General features: G+C 46.5%; 47 non-coding genes and 6 pseudogenes across 47 annotated transcripts; all 53 read left to right on the forward strand.

Annotated features, from left to right (window-relative positions):
- The first annotated feature begins 15 nt into the window (after positions 1-15).
- LOC125566879 lies at positions 16-134 on the forward strand (annotated as a pseudogene).
- Positions 135-201: 67 nt separating this feature from the next.
- LOC125567073 lies at positions 202-320 on the forward strand (annotated as a pseudogene).
- A 67-nt stretch (positions 321-387) lies between these two features.
- On the forward strand, positions 388-506 carry LOC125566542. Its single transcript, XR_007311551.1, has one exon. It is a non-coding gene; the product is annotated as a 5S ribosomal RNA (ribosomal RNA).
- A 67-nt stretch (positions 507-573) lies between these two features.
- LOC125566478 lies at positions 574-692 on the forward strand. The gene has a single exon (XR_007311487.1). It is a non-coding gene; the product is annotated as a 5S ribosomal RNA (ribosomal RNA).
- A 67-nt stretch (positions 693-759) lies between these two features.
- LOC125564203 lies at positions 760-878 on the forward strand. Its single transcript, XR_007309223.1, has one exon. It is a non-coding gene; the product is annotated as a 5S ribosomal RNA (ribosomal RNA).
- Positions 879-945: 67 nt separating this feature from the next.
- Positions 946-1064, forward strand: LOC125564373. The gene has a single exon (XR_007309392.1). It is a non-coding gene; the product is annotated as a 5S ribosomal RNA (ribosomal RNA).
- Positions 1065-1131: 67 nt separating this feature from the next.
- On the forward strand, positions 1132-1250 carry LOC125566045. Its single transcript, XR_007311052.1, has one exon. It is a non-coding gene; the product is annotated as a 5S ribosomal RNA (ribosomal RNA).
- Positions 1251-1317: 67 nt separating this feature from the next.
- Positions 1318-1436, forward strand: LOC125563488. The gene has a single exon (XR_007308507.1). It is a non-coding gene; the product is annotated as a 5S ribosomal RNA (ribosomal RNA).
- A 67-nt stretch (positions 1437-1503) lies between these two features.
- Positions 1504-1622, forward strand: LOC125565483. The gene has a single exon (XR_007310497.1). It is a non-coding gene; the product is annotated as a 5S ribosomal RNA (ribosomal RNA).
- A 67-nt stretch (positions 1623-1689) lies between these two features.
- LOC125564711 lies at positions 1690-1808 on the forward strand. Its single transcript, XR_007309730.1, has one exon. It is a non-coding gene; the product is annotated as a 5S ribosomal RNA (ribosomal RNA).
- A 67-nt stretch (positions 1809-1875) lies between these two features.
- Positions 1876-1994, forward strand: LOC125564374. The gene has a single exon (XR_007309393.1). It is a non-coding gene; the product is annotated as a 5S ribosomal RNA (ribosomal RNA).
- A 67-nt stretch (positions 1995-2061) lies between these two features.
- On the forward strand, positions 2062-2180 carry LOC125566046. The gene has a single exon (XR_007311053.1). It is a non-coding gene; the product is annotated as a 5S ribosomal RNA (ribosomal RNA).
- A 67-nt stretch (positions 2181-2247) lies between these two features.
- On the forward strand, positions 2248-2366 carry LOC125564375. The gene has a single exon (XR_007309394.1). It is a non-coding gene; the product is annotated as a 5S ribosomal RNA (ribosomal RNA).
- A 67-nt stretch (positions 2367-2433) lies between these two features.
- LOC125566139 lies at positions 2434-2552 on the forward strand. Its single transcript, XR_007311146.1, has one exon. It is a non-coding gene; the product is annotated as a 5S ribosomal RNA (ribosomal RNA).
- Positions 2553-2619: 67 nt separating this feature from the next.
- LOC125564027 lies at positions 2620-2738 on the forward strand. The gene has a single exon (XR_007309046.1). It is a non-coding gene; the product is annotated as a 5S ribosomal RNA (ribosomal RNA).
- Positions 2739-2805: 67 nt separating this feature from the next.
- Positions 2806-2924, forward strand: LOC125564963. The gene has a single exon (XR_007309981.1). It is a non-coding gene; the product is annotated as a 5S ribosomal RNA (ribosomal RNA).
- A 67-nt stretch (positions 2925-2991) lies between these two features.
- Positions 2992-3110, forward strand: LOC125566049. Its single transcript, XR_007311056.1, has one exon. It is a non-coding gene; the product is annotated as a 5S ribosomal RNA (ribosomal RNA).
- A 67-nt stretch (positions 3111-3177) lies between these two features.
- LOC125566479 lies at positions 3178-3296 on the forward strand. Its single transcript, XR_007311488.1, has one exon. It is a non-coding gene; the product is annotated as a 5S ribosomal RNA (ribosomal RNA).
- Positions 3297-3363: 67 nt separating this feature from the next.
- LOC125565377 lies at positions 3364-3482 on the forward strand. The gene has a single exon (XR_007310390.1). It is a non-coding gene; the product is annotated as a 5S ribosomal RNA (ribosomal RNA).
- Positions 3483-3549: 67 nt separating this feature from the next.
- Positions 3550-3668, forward strand: LOC125566900 (annotated as a pseudogene).
- A 67-nt stretch (positions 3669-3735) lies between these two features.
- LOC125565123 lies at positions 3736-3854 on the forward strand. Its single transcript, XR_007310140.1, has one exon. It is a non-coding gene; the product is annotated as a 5S ribosomal RNA (ribosomal RNA).
- Positions 3855-3921: 67 nt separating this feature from the next.
- Positions 3922-4040, forward strand: LOC125566012. Its single transcript, XR_007311020.1, has one exon. It is a non-coding gene; the product is annotated as a 5S ribosomal RNA (ribosomal RNA).
- Positions 4041-4107: 67 nt separating this feature from the next.
- LOC125564712 lies at positions 4108-4226 on the forward strand. The gene has a single exon (XR_007309731.1). It is a non-coding gene; the product is annotated as a 5S ribosomal RNA (ribosomal RNA).
- A 67-nt stretch (positions 4227-4293) lies between these two features.
- On the forward strand, positions 4294-4412 carry LOC125564376. Its single transcript, XR_007309395.1, has one exon. It is a non-coding gene; the product is annotated as a 5S ribosomal RNA (ribosomal RNA).
- Positions 4413-4479: 67 nt separating this feature from the next.
- On the forward strand, positions 4480-4601 carry LOC125566862 (annotated as a pseudogene).
- Positions 4602-4668: 67 nt separating this feature from the next.
- Positions 4669-4787, forward strand: LOC125565175. The gene has a single exon (XR_007310191.1). It is a non-coding gene; the product is annotated as a 5S ribosomal RNA (ribosomal RNA).
- A 67-nt stretch (positions 4788-4854) lies between these two features.
- Positions 4855-4973, forward strand: LOC125564377. The gene has a single exon (XR_007309396.1). It is a non-coding gene; the product is annotated as a 5S ribosomal RNA (ribosomal RNA).
- Positions 4974-5040: 67 nt separating this feature from the next.
- On the forward strand, positions 5041-5159 carry LOC125564986. The gene has a single exon (XR_007310004.1). It is a non-coding gene; the product is annotated as a 5S ribosomal RNA (ribosomal RNA).
- A 67-nt stretch (positions 5160-5226) lies between these two features.
- Positions 5227-5345, forward strand: LOC125564584. Its single transcript, XR_007309603.1, has one exon. It is a non-coding gene; the product is annotated as a 5S ribosomal RNA (ribosomal RNA).
- A 67-nt stretch (positions 5346-5412) lies between these two features.
- Positions 5413-5531, forward strand: LOC125564964. Its single transcript, XR_007309982.1, has one exon. It is a non-coding gene; the product is annotated as a 5S ribosomal RNA (ribosomal RNA).
- A 67-nt stretch (positions 5532-5598) lies between these two features.
- On the forward strand, positions 5599-5717 carry LOC125565484. Its single transcript, XR_007310498.1, has one exon. It is a non-coding gene; the product is annotated as a 5S ribosomal RNA (ribosomal RNA).
- A 67-nt stretch (positions 5718-5784) lies between these two features.
- Positions 5785-5903, forward strand: LOC125566729 (annotated as a pseudogene).
- A 67-nt stretch (positions 5904-5970) lies between these two features.
- LOC125563533 lies at positions 5971-6089 on the forward strand. Its single transcript, XR_007308552.1, has one exon. It is a non-coding gene; the product is annotated as a 5S ribosomal RNA (ribosomal RNA).
- A 67-nt stretch (positions 6090-6156) lies between these two features.
- LOC125564960 lies at positions 6157-6275 on the forward strand. The gene has a single exon (XR_007309978.1). It is a non-coding gene; the product is annotated as a 5S ribosomal RNA (ribosomal RNA).
- A 67-nt stretch (positions 6276-6342) lies between these two features.
- LOC125564046 lies at positions 6343-6461 on the forward strand. The gene has a single exon (XR_007309065.1). It is a non-coding gene; the product is annotated as a 5S ribosomal RNA (ribosomal RNA).
- Positions 6462-6528: 67 nt separating this feature from the next.
- LOC125563321 lies at positions 6529-6647 on the forward strand. Its single transcript, XR_007308340.1, has one exon. It is a non-coding gene; the product is annotated as a 5S ribosomal RNA (ribosomal RNA).
- A 67-nt stretch (positions 6648-6714) lies between these two features.
- LOC125566091 lies at positions 6715-6833 on the forward strand. The gene has a single exon (XR_007311098.1). It is a non-coding gene; the product is annotated as a 5S ribosomal RNA (ribosomal RNA).
- A 67-nt stretch (positions 6834-6900) lies between these two features.
- LOC125565176 lies at positions 6901-7019 on the forward strand. The gene has a single exon (XR_007310192.1). It is a non-coding gene; the product is annotated as a 5S ribosomal RNA (ribosomal RNA).
- Positions 7020-7086: 67 nt separating this feature from the next.
- On the forward strand, positions 7087-7205 carry LOC125565352. Its single transcript, XR_007310366.1, has one exon. It is a non-coding gene; the product is annotated as a 5S ribosomal RNA (ribosomal RNA).
- A 67-nt stretch (positions 7206-7272) lies between these two features.
- LOC125564987 lies at positions 7273-7391 on the forward strand. The gene has a single exon (XR_007310005.1). It is a non-coding gene; the product is annotated as a 5S ribosomal RNA (ribosomal RNA).
- A 67-nt stretch (positions 7392-7458) lies between these two features.
- On the forward strand, positions 7459-7577 carry LOC125564595. Its single transcript, XR_007309614.1, has one exon. It is a non-coding gene; the product is annotated as a 5S ribosomal RNA (ribosomal RNA).
- A 67-nt stretch (positions 7578-7644) lies between these two features.
- On the forward strand, positions 7645-7763 carry LOC125564965. The gene has a single exon (XR_007309983.1). It is a non-coding gene; the product is annotated as a 5S ribosomal RNA (ribosomal RNA).
- Positions 7764-7830: 67 nt separating this feature from the next.
- Positions 7831-7949, forward strand: LOC125565485. The gene has a single exon (XR_007310499.1). It is a non-coding gene; the product is annotated as a 5S ribosomal RNA (ribosomal RNA).
- Positions 7950-8016: 67 nt separating this feature from the next.
- On the forward strand, positions 8017-8135 carry LOC125566730 (annotated as a pseudogene).
- A 67-nt stretch (positions 8136-8202) lies between these two features.
- LOC125563534 lies at positions 8203-8321 on the forward strand. The gene has a single exon (XR_007308553.1). It is a non-coding gene; the product is annotated as a 5S ribosomal RNA (ribosomal RNA).
- A 67-nt stretch (positions 8322-8388) lies between these two features.
- On the forward strand, positions 8389-8507 carry LOC125565295. Its single transcript, XR_007310310.1, has one exon. It is a non-coding gene; the product is annotated as a 5S ribosomal RNA (ribosomal RNA).
- A 67-nt stretch (positions 8508-8574) lies between these two features.
- Positions 8575-8693, forward strand: LOC125564047. The gene has a single exon (XR_007309066.1). It is a non-coding gene; the product is annotated as a 5S ribosomal RNA (ribosomal RNA).
- A 67-nt stretch (positions 8694-8760) lies between these two features.
- On the forward strand, positions 8761-8879 carry LOC125563323. Its single transcript, XR_007308342.1, has one exon. It is a non-coding gene; the product is annotated as a 5S ribosomal RNA (ribosomal RNA).
- Positions 8880-8946: 67 nt separating this feature from the next.
- On the forward strand, positions 8947-9065 carry LOC125565811. Its single transcript, XR_007310821.1, has one exon. It is a non-coding gene; the product is annotated as a 5S ribosomal RNA (ribosomal RNA).
- A 67-nt stretch (positions 9066-9132) lies between these two features.
- Positions 9133-9251, forward strand: LOC125563606. The gene has a single exon (XR_007308625.1). It is a non-coding gene; the product is annotated as a 5S ribosomal RNA (ribosomal RNA).
- A 67-nt stretch (positions 9252-9318) lies between these two features.
- LOC125565487 lies at positions 9319-9437 on the forward strand. The gene has a single exon (XR_007310501.1). It is a non-coding gene; the product is annotated as a 5S ribosomal RNA (ribosomal RNA).
- A 67-nt stretch (positions 9438-9504) lies between these two features.
- LOC125564806 lies at positions 9505-9623 on the forward strand. The gene has a single exon (XR_007309824.1). It is a non-coding gene; the product is annotated as a 5S ribosomal RNA (ribosomal RNA).
- A 67-nt stretch (positions 9624-9690) lies between these two features.
- On the forward strand, positions 9691-9809 carry LOC125566092. The gene has a single exon (XR_007311099.1). It is a non-coding gene; the product is annotated as a 5S ribosomal RNA (ribosomal RNA).
- The last annotated feature ends 29 nt before the right edge of the window (positions 9810-9838 follow it).

The following is a 9838-nucleotide window of genomic DNA, read 5'->3' on the forward strand; positions in this document are numbered from 1 at the left end:
TTACACAGTTCTATCGTTTACGGCCATACCACTGAGAAAGCACCAGTTCTTGTCCGATCACAGAACTTAAAGTCAGTAGGGCACGGTTAGTACTTGGACGGGTGACCGCCTGGGAATACCGTGTGCTGTAGGCATTTCCTTTTTGTTATCGAGGTACTCACAGGACTGTTATATAATAGATAGATCTTAAACAGTTCTATCGTTTACGGCCATATCACTGAGAAAGCACCAGTTCTCGTCCGATCACAGAACTTAAAGTCAGTAGGGCACGGTTAGTACTTGGACGGGTGACCGCTTCGGAATACCGTGTGCTGTTGGCATTTCCTTTTTGTTATCGAGGTACTGACAGTACTGTTATATAATAGATAGATGTTACACAGTTCTATCGTTTACGGCCATACCACTGAGAAAGCACCAGTTCTCGTCCGATCACAGAACTTAAAGTCAGTAGGGCGCGGTTAGTACTTGGATGGGTGACCGCCTGGGAATACCGTGTGCTGTAGGCATTTCCATTTTGTCATCGAAGTACTCACAGGACTGTTATATAATAGATAGATCTTACACAGTTCTATCGTCTACGGCCATACCACTTAGAAAGCACCGGTTCTCGTCCCATCACCGAAGTTAAGCTCAGTAGGGCGCGGTAAGTACTTGGATGGGTGACCGCTTCGGAATACCGTGTGCTGTAGGCATTTCCTTTTTCTTACCAAAGTACTCACAGGACTGTTATATAAAATCTATTTCTTACACAGTTCTGTCGTCTACGGCCATACCAATGAGAAAGCACCGGTTCTCGTCCGATCACCGTAGTTAAGCTCATTAGGGCACGGTTAGTACTTGGATGGGTGACCGCCTGAGAATAACGTGTGCTGTAGGCATTTTCTTTTTGTTATCGTGGTACTCACAGGACTGTTATATAATAGATAGATCTTAAACAGTTCTGTCGTCTACGGCCATACCACTGAGAAAGCACCGGTTCTCGTCCGATCACCGAAGTTAAGCTCAGTAGGGCGCGGTAAGTACTTGGATGGGTGACCGCTTCGGAATACCGTGTGCTGTAGGCATTTCCTTTTTGTTACCGAAGTACTCACAGGACTGTTATATAAAATCTATTTCTTACACAGTTCTGTCGTCTACGGCCATACCACTGAGAAAGCACCGGTTCTCGTCCGATAACCGTAGTTAAGCTCAGTAGGGCACGGTTAGTACTTGGACGGGTGACCGCCTGGGAATACCGTGTGCTGTACGCATTTCCTTTTTCTTATCGATGTACTCACAGGACTGTTATATAATAGATAGACCTTACACAGTTCTATCGTCTACGGCCATACCACTGAGAAAGCACCGGTTCTCGTCCGATCACCGAAGTTAAGCTCAGTAGGGCGCGGTAAGTACTTGGATGGGTGACCGCCTGGGAATACCGTGTGCTGTAGGCATTTCCATTTTGTCATCGAAGTACTCACAGGACTGTTATATAATAGAAAGATCTTACACAGTTCTATCGTCTACGGCCATACCACTTAGAAAGCACCGGTTCTCGTCCGATCACCGAAGTTAAGCTCAGTAGGGCGCGGTAAGTACTTGGATGGGTGACCGCTTCGGAATACCGTGTGCTGTAGGCATTTCCTTTTTCTTACCAAAGTACTCACAGGACTGTTATATAAAATCTATTTCTTACACAGTTCTGTCGTCTACGGCCATACCACTGAGAAAGCACCGGTTCTCGTCCGATCACCGTAGTTAAGCTCATTAGGGCACGGTTAGTACTTGGATGGGTGACCGCCTGAGAATACCGTGTGCTGTAGGCATTTTCTTTTTGTTATCGTGGTACTCACAGGACTGTTATATAATAGATAGATCTTAAACAGTTCTGTCGTCTACGGCCATACCACTGAGAAAGCACCGGTTCTCGTCCGATCACCGAAGTTAAGCTCAGTAGGGCGCGGTAAGTACTTGGATGGGTGACCGCTTCGGAATACCGTGTGCTGTAGGCATTTCCTTTTTGTTACCGAAGTACTCACAGGACTGTTATATAAAATCTATTTCTTACACAGTTCTGTCGTCTACGGCCATACCACTGAGAAAGCACCGGTTCTCGTCCGATAACCGTAGTTAAGCTCAGTAGGGCACGGTTAGTACTTGGACGGGTGACCGCCTGGGAATACCGTGTGCTGTACGCATTTCCTTTTTCTTATCGATGTACTCACAGGACTGTTATATAATAGATAGACCTTACACAGTTCTATCGTCTACGGCCATACCACTGAGAAAGCACCGGTTCTCGTCCGATCACCGAAGTTAAGCTCAGTAGGGCGCGGTAAGTACTTGGATGGGTGACCGCTTCGGAATACCGTGTGCTGTAGGCATTTCCTTTTTGTTACCGAAGTACTCACAGGACTGTTATATCAAATCTATTTCTTATACAGTTCTGTCGTCTACGGCCATACCACTGAGAAAGCACCGGTTCTCGTCCGATCACCGTAGTTAAGCTCAGTAGGGCACGGCTAGTACTTGGATTGGTGACCGCCTGGGAATCCCGTATGCTGTAGGCATTTCCTTTTTGTTATCGAGGTACTCACAGGACTGTTATATAATAGATAGATCTTAAACAGTTCTATCGTCTACGGCCATACCACTGAGAAAGCACCGGTTCTCGTCCGATCACCGAAGTTAAGCTCAGTAGGGCGCGGTTAGTACTTGGATAGGTGACCGCCTGGGAATACCGTGTGCTGTAGGCATTTCCTTTTTGTCATCGAAGTACTAACAGGACTGTTATATAATAGATAGATCTTAAACAGTTCTGTCGTCTACGACCATACCACTGAGAAAGCACCGGTTCTCGTCCGATCACCGAATTTAAGCTCAGTAGGGCGTGGTTAGTACTTGGATGGGTGACCGCCTGGGAATACCGTGTGCTGTAGGCATTTCCTTTTTGTCATCGAAGTACTCACAGGACTGTTATATAATAGATAGATCTTACACAGTTCTATCGTCTACGGCCATACCACTTAGAAAGCACCGGTTCTCGTCCGATCACCGAAGTTAAGCTCAGTAGGGCGCGGTAAGTACTTGGATGGGGTACCGCTTCGGAATACCGTGTGCTGTAGGCATTTCCTTTTTGTCATCGAAGTACTCACAGGACTGTTATATAATATATATTTCTTACACAGTTCTATCGTCTACGGCCATACCACTTAGAAAGCACCGGTTCTCGTCCCATCACCGAAGTTAAGCTCAGTAGGGCGCGGTAAGTACTTGGATGGGTGACCGCTTCGGAATACCGTGTGCTGTAGGCATTTCCTTTTTGTTACAAAAGTGCTCACAGGACTGTTATATAAAATCTATTTCTTACACAGTTCTGTCGTCTACGGCCATACCACTGAGAAAGCACCGGTTCTCGTCCGATCACCGTAGTTAAGATCAGTAGGGCACGGTTAGTACTTGGATGGGTGACCGCTTCGGAATACCGTGTGCTGTAGGCATTTCCTTTTTGTCATCGAAGTACTCACAGGACTGTTATATAATAGATAGATCTTACACAGTTCTATCGTCTACGGCCATACCACTTAGAAAGCACCGGTTCTCGTCCCATCACCGAAGTTAAGCTCAGTAGATCACGGTAAGTACTTGGATGGGTGACCGCTTCGGAATACCGTGTGCTGTAGGCATTTCCTTTTTGTCATCGAAGTACTCACAGGACTGTTATATAATAGATAGATCTTACACAGTTCTATCGTCTACGGCCATACCACTTAGAAAGCAACGGTTCTCGTCCGATCACCGAAGTTAAGCTCAGTAGGGCGCGGTTAGTACTTGGATGGGTGACCGCCTGGGAATACCGTGTGCTGTAGGCATTTCCTTTTTGTCATCGAAGTACTCACAGGACTGTTATATAATAGATAGATCTTACACAGTTCTATCGTCTACGGCCATACCACTTAGAAAGCACCGGTTCTCGTCCGATCACCGAAGTTAAGCTCAGTAGGGCGCGGTAAGTAGTTGGATGGGTGACCGCTTCGGAATACCGTGTGCTGTAGGCATTTCCTTTTTCTTACCAAAGTACTCACAGGACTGTTATATAAAATCTATTTCTTACACAGTTCTGTCGTCTACGGCCATACCACTGAGAAAGCACCGGTTCTCGTCCGATCACCGTAGTTAAGCTCATTAGGGCACGGTTAGTACTTGGATGGGTGACCGCCTGAGAATACCGTGTGCTGTAGGCATTTTCTTTTTGTTATCGTGGTACTCACAGGACTGTTATATAATAGATAGATCTTAAACAGTTCTGTCGTCTACGGCCATACCACTGAGAAAGCACCGGTTCTCGTCCGATCACCGAAGTTAAGCTCAGTAGGGCGCGGTAAGTACTTGGATGGGTGACCGCTTCGGAATACCGTGTGCTGTAGGCATTTCCTTTTTGTTACCGAAGTACTCACAGGACTGTTATATAAAATCTATTTCTTACACAGTTCTGTCGTCTACGGCCATACCACTGAGAAAGCACCGGTTCCCGTCCGATTACCGTAGTTGTTAAGCTCATTAGGGCACGGTTAGTACTTGGACGGGTGACCGCCTGGAAATACCGTGTGCTGTAGGCATTTCCTTTTTGTTACCGAAGTACTCACAGGACTGTTATATAAAATCTATTTCTTACACAGTTCTGTCGTCTACGGCCATACCACTGAGAAAGCACCGGTTCTCGTCCGATCACCGTAGTTAAGCTCAGTAGGGCACGGTTAGTACTTGGACGGGTGACCGCCTGGGAATACCGTGTGCTGTACGCATTTCCTTTTTCTTATCGATGTACTCACAGAACTGTTATATAATAGATAGACCTTACACAGTTCTATCGTCTACGGCCATACCACTGAGAAAGCACCGGTTCTCGTCCGATCACCGAAGTTAAGCTCAGTAGGGCGCGGTAAGTACTTGGATGGGTGACCGCTTCGGAATACCGTGTGCTGTAGGCATTTCCTTTTTGTTACCGAAGTACTCACAGGACTGTTATATCAAATCTATTTCTTATACAGTTCTGTCGTCTACGGCCATACCACTGAGAAAGCACCGGTTCTCGTCCGATCACCGTAGTTAAGCTCAGTAGGGCACGGCTAGTACTTGGATTGGTGACCGCCTGGGAATACCGTGTGCTGTAGGCATTTCCTTTTTGTTATCGAGGTACTCACAGGACTGTTATATAATAGATAGATCTTAAACAGTTCTATCGTCTACGGCCATACCACTGAGAAAGCACCGGTTCTCGTCCGATCACCGAAGTTAAGCTCAGTAGGGCGCGGTTAGTACTTGGATGGGTGACCGCCTGGGAATACCGTGTGCTGTAGGCATTTCCTTTTTGTCATCGAAGTACTAACAGGACTGTTATATAATAGATAGATCTTAAACAGTTCTGTCGTCTACGACCATACCACTGAGAAAGCACCGGTTCTCGTCCGATCACCGAATTTAAGCTCAGTAGGGCGTGGTTAGTACTTGGATGGGTGACCGCCTGGGAATACCGTGTGCTGTAGGCATTTCCTTTTTGTCATCGAAGTACTCACAGGACTGTTATATAATAGATAGATCTTACACAGTTCTATCGTCTACGGCCATACCACTTAGAAAGCACCGGTTCTCGTCCGATCACCGAAGTTAAGCTCAGTAGGGCGCGGTAAGTACTTGGATGGGTGACCGCTTCGGAATACCGTGTGCTGTAGGCATTTCCTTTTTGTCATCGAAGTACTCACAGGACTGTTATATAATATATATTTCTTACACAGTTCTATCGTCTACGGCCATACCACTTAGAAAGCACCGGTTCTCGTCCCATCACCGAAGTTAAGCTCAGTAGGGCGCGGTAAGTACGTGGATGGGTGACCGCTTCGGAATACCGTGTGCTGTAGGCATTTCCTTTTTGTTACAAAAGTTCTCACAGGACTGTTATATAAAATCTATTTCTTGCACAGTTCTGTCGTCTACGGCCATACCACTGAGAAAGCACCGGTTCTCGTCCGATCACCGTAGTTAAGCTCAGTAGGGCACGGTTAGTACTTGGATGGGTGACCGCCTGGGAATACCGTGTGCTGTAGTCATTTCCTTTTTGTTATCGAGGTACTCACAGGACTGTTATATAATAGATAGATCTTACACAGTTCTATCGTCTACGGCCATACCACTTAGAAAGCACCGGTTCTCGTCCGATCACCGAAGTTAAGCTCAGTAGGGCGCGGTTAGTACTTGGATGGGTGACCGCTTTGGAATACCGTGTGCTGTAGGCATTTCCTTTTTGTTACCAAAGTACTCACAGGACTGTTATATAAAATCTATTTCTTACACAGTTCTGTCGTCTACGGCCATACCACTGAGAAAGCACCGGTTCTCGTCCGATCACCGAAGTTAAGCTCAGTAGGGCGCGGTAAGTACTTGGATGGGTGACCGCTTCGGAATACCGTGTGCTGTAGACATTTCCTTTTTGTTACCAAAGTTCTCACAGGACTGTTATATAAAATCTATTTCTTACACAGTTCTGTCGTCTACGGCCATACCACTGAGAAAGCACCGGTTCTCGTCCGATCACCGTAGTTAAGCTCAGTAGGGCACGGTTAGTACTTGGATGGGTGACCGCCTGGGAATACCGTGTGCTGTAGGCATTTCCTTTTTGTTATCGAGGTACTCACAGGACTGTTATATAATAGATAGATCTTAAACAGTTCTGTCGTCTACGACCATACCACTGAGAAAGCACCGGTTCTCGTCCGATCACCGAAGTTAAGCTCAGTAGGGTGCGGTTAGTACTTGGATGGGTGACAGCCTGGGAATACCGTGTGCTGTAGGCATTTCCTTTTTGTCATCGAAGTACTCACAGGACTGTTATATAATATATATTTCTTACACAGTTCTGTCGTCTACGGCCATACCACTGAGAAAGCACCGGTTCTCGTCCGATCACCGTAGTTAAGCTCAGTAGGGCACGGTTAGTACTTGGACGGGTGACCGCCTGGGAATACCGTGTGCTGTACGCATTTCCTTTTTCTTATCGATGTACTCACAGAACTGTTATATAATAGATAGACCTTACACAGTTCTATCGTCTACGGCCATACCACTGAGAAAGCACCGGTTCTCGTCCGATCACCGAAGTTAAGCTCAGTAGGGCGCGGTAAGTACTTGGATAGGTGACCGCTTCGGAATACCGTGTGCTGTAGGCATTTCCTTTTTGTTACCGAAGTACTCACAGGACTGTTATATCAAATCTATTTCTTATACAGTTCTGTCGTCTACGGCCATACCACTGAGAAAGCACCGGTTCTCGTCCGATCACCGTAGTTAAGCTCAGTAGGGCACGGCTAGTACTTGGATTGGTGACCGCCTGGGAATACCGTGTGCTGTAGGCATTTCCTTTTTGTTATCGAGGTACTCACAGGACTGTTATATAATAGATAGATCTTAAACAGTTCTATCGTCTACGGCCATACCACTGAGAAAGCACCGGTTCTCGTCCGATCACCGAAGTTAAGCTCAGTAGGGCGCGGTTAGTACTTGGATGGGTGACCGCCTGGGAATACCGTGTGCTGTAGGCATTTCCTTTTTGTCATCGAAGTACTAACAGGACTGTTATATAATAGATAGATCTTAAACAGTTCTGTCGTCTACGACCATACCACTGAGAAAGCACCGGTTCTCGTCCGATCACCGAATTTAAGCTCAGTAGGGCGTGGTTAGTACTTGGATGGGTGACCGCCTGGGAATACCGTGTGCTGTAGGCATTTCCTTTTTGTCATCGAAGTACTCACAGGACTGTTATATAATAGATAGATCTTACACAGTTCTATCGTCTACGGCCATACCACTTAGAAAGCACCGGTTCTCGTCCGATCACCGAAGTTAAGCTCAGTAGGGCGCGGTAAGTACTTGGATGGGTGACCGCTTCGGAATACCGTGTGCTGTAGGCATTTCCTTTTTGTCATCGAAGTACTCACAGGACTGTTATATAATATATATTTCTTACACAGTTCTATCGTCTACGGCCATACCACTTAGAAAGCACCGGTTCTCGTCCCATCACCGAAGTTAAGCTCAGTAGGGCGCGGTAAGTACGTGGATGGGTGACCGCTTCGGAATACCGTGTGCTGTAGGCATTTCCTTTTTGTTACAAAAGTGCTCACAGGACTGTTATATAAAATCTATTTCTTGCACAGTTCTGTCGTCTACGGCCATACCACTGAGAAAGCACCGGTTCTCGTCCGATCACCGTAGTTAAGCTCAGTAGGGCACGGTTAGTACTTGGATGGGTGACCGCCTGGGAATACCGTGTGCTGTAGTCATTTCCTTTTTGTTATCGAGGTACTCACAGGACTGTTATATAATAGATAGATCTTACACAGTTCTATCGTCTACGGCCATACCACTTAGAAAGCACCGGTTCTCGTCTGATCACCGAAGTTAAGCTCAGTAGGGCGCGGTTAGTACTTGGATGGGTGACCGCTTCGGAATACCGTGTGCTGTAGGCATTTCCTTTTTGTTACCAAAGTACTCACAGGACTGTTATATAAAATCTATTTCTTACACAGTTCTGTCGTCTACGGCCATACCACTGAGAAAGCACCGGTTCTCGTCCGATCACCGAAGTTAAGCTCAGTAGGGCGCGGTAAGTACTTGGATGGGTGACCGCTTCGGAATACCGTGTGCTGTAGACATTTCCTTTTTGTTACCAAAGTTCTCACAGGACTGTTATATAAAATCTATTTCTTACACAGTTCTGTCGTCTACGGCCATACCACTGAGAAAGCACCGGTTCTCGTCCGATCACCGTAGTTAAGCTCAGTAGGGCACGGTTAGTACTTGGATGGGTGACCGCCTGGGAATACCGTGTGCTGTAGGCATTTCCTTTTTGTTATCGAGGTACTCACAGGACTGTTATATAATAGATAGATCTTAAACAGTTCTGTCGTCTACGACCATACCACTGAGAAAGCACCGGTTCTCGTCCGATCACCGATGTTAAGCTCAGTAGGGCGCGGTTAGTACGTGGATGGGTGACCGCCTGGGAATACCGTGTGCTGTAGGCATTTCCTTTTTGTCATCGAAGTACTCACAGGACTGTTATATAATATATATTTCTTACACAGTTCTGTCTTCTACGGCCATACCACTGAGAAAGCACCGGTTCTCGTCCGATCACCGAAGTTAAGCTCAGTAGGGCGCGGTTAGTACTTGGATGGGTGACCGCCTGGGAATACCGTGTGCTGTAGGCATTTCCTTTTTGTCATCGAAGTACTCACAGGACTGTTATATAATAGATAGATCTTACACAGTTCTATCGTCTACGGCCATACCACTTAGAAAGCACCGGTTCTCGTCCGATCACCGAAGTTAAGCTCAGTAGGGCGCGGTAAGTACTTGGATGGGTGACCGCTTCGGAATACCGTGTGCTGTAGGCATTTCCTTTTTGTTACCAAAGTACTCACAGGACTGTTATATAAAATCTATTTCTTACACAGTTCTGTCGTCTACGGCCATACCACTGAGAAAGCACCGGTTCTCGTCCGATCACCGTAGTTAAGCTCAGTAGGGCACGGTTAGTACTTGGATGTGTGACCGCCTGGGAATACCGTGTGCTGTAGGCATTTCCTTTTTGTTATCGAGGTACTCACAGGACTGTTATATAATAGATAGATCTTAAACAGTTCTGTCGTCTACGACCATACCACTGAGAAAGCACCGGTTCTCGTCCGATCACCGAAGTTAAGCTCAGTAGGGTGCGGTTAGTACTTGGATGGGTGACAGCCTGGGAATACCGTGTGCTGTAGGCATTTCCTTTTTGTCATCGAAGTACTCACAG

This window comes from Nematostella vectensis, chromosome 5, assembly GCF_932526225.1.
Source record: "Nematostella vectensis chromosome 5, jaNemVect1.1, whole genome shotgun sequence".
Classification (NCBI taxonomy): Eukaryota; Metazoa; Cnidaria; class Anthozoa; order Actiniaria; family Edwardsiidae; genus Nematostella; species Nematostella vectensis.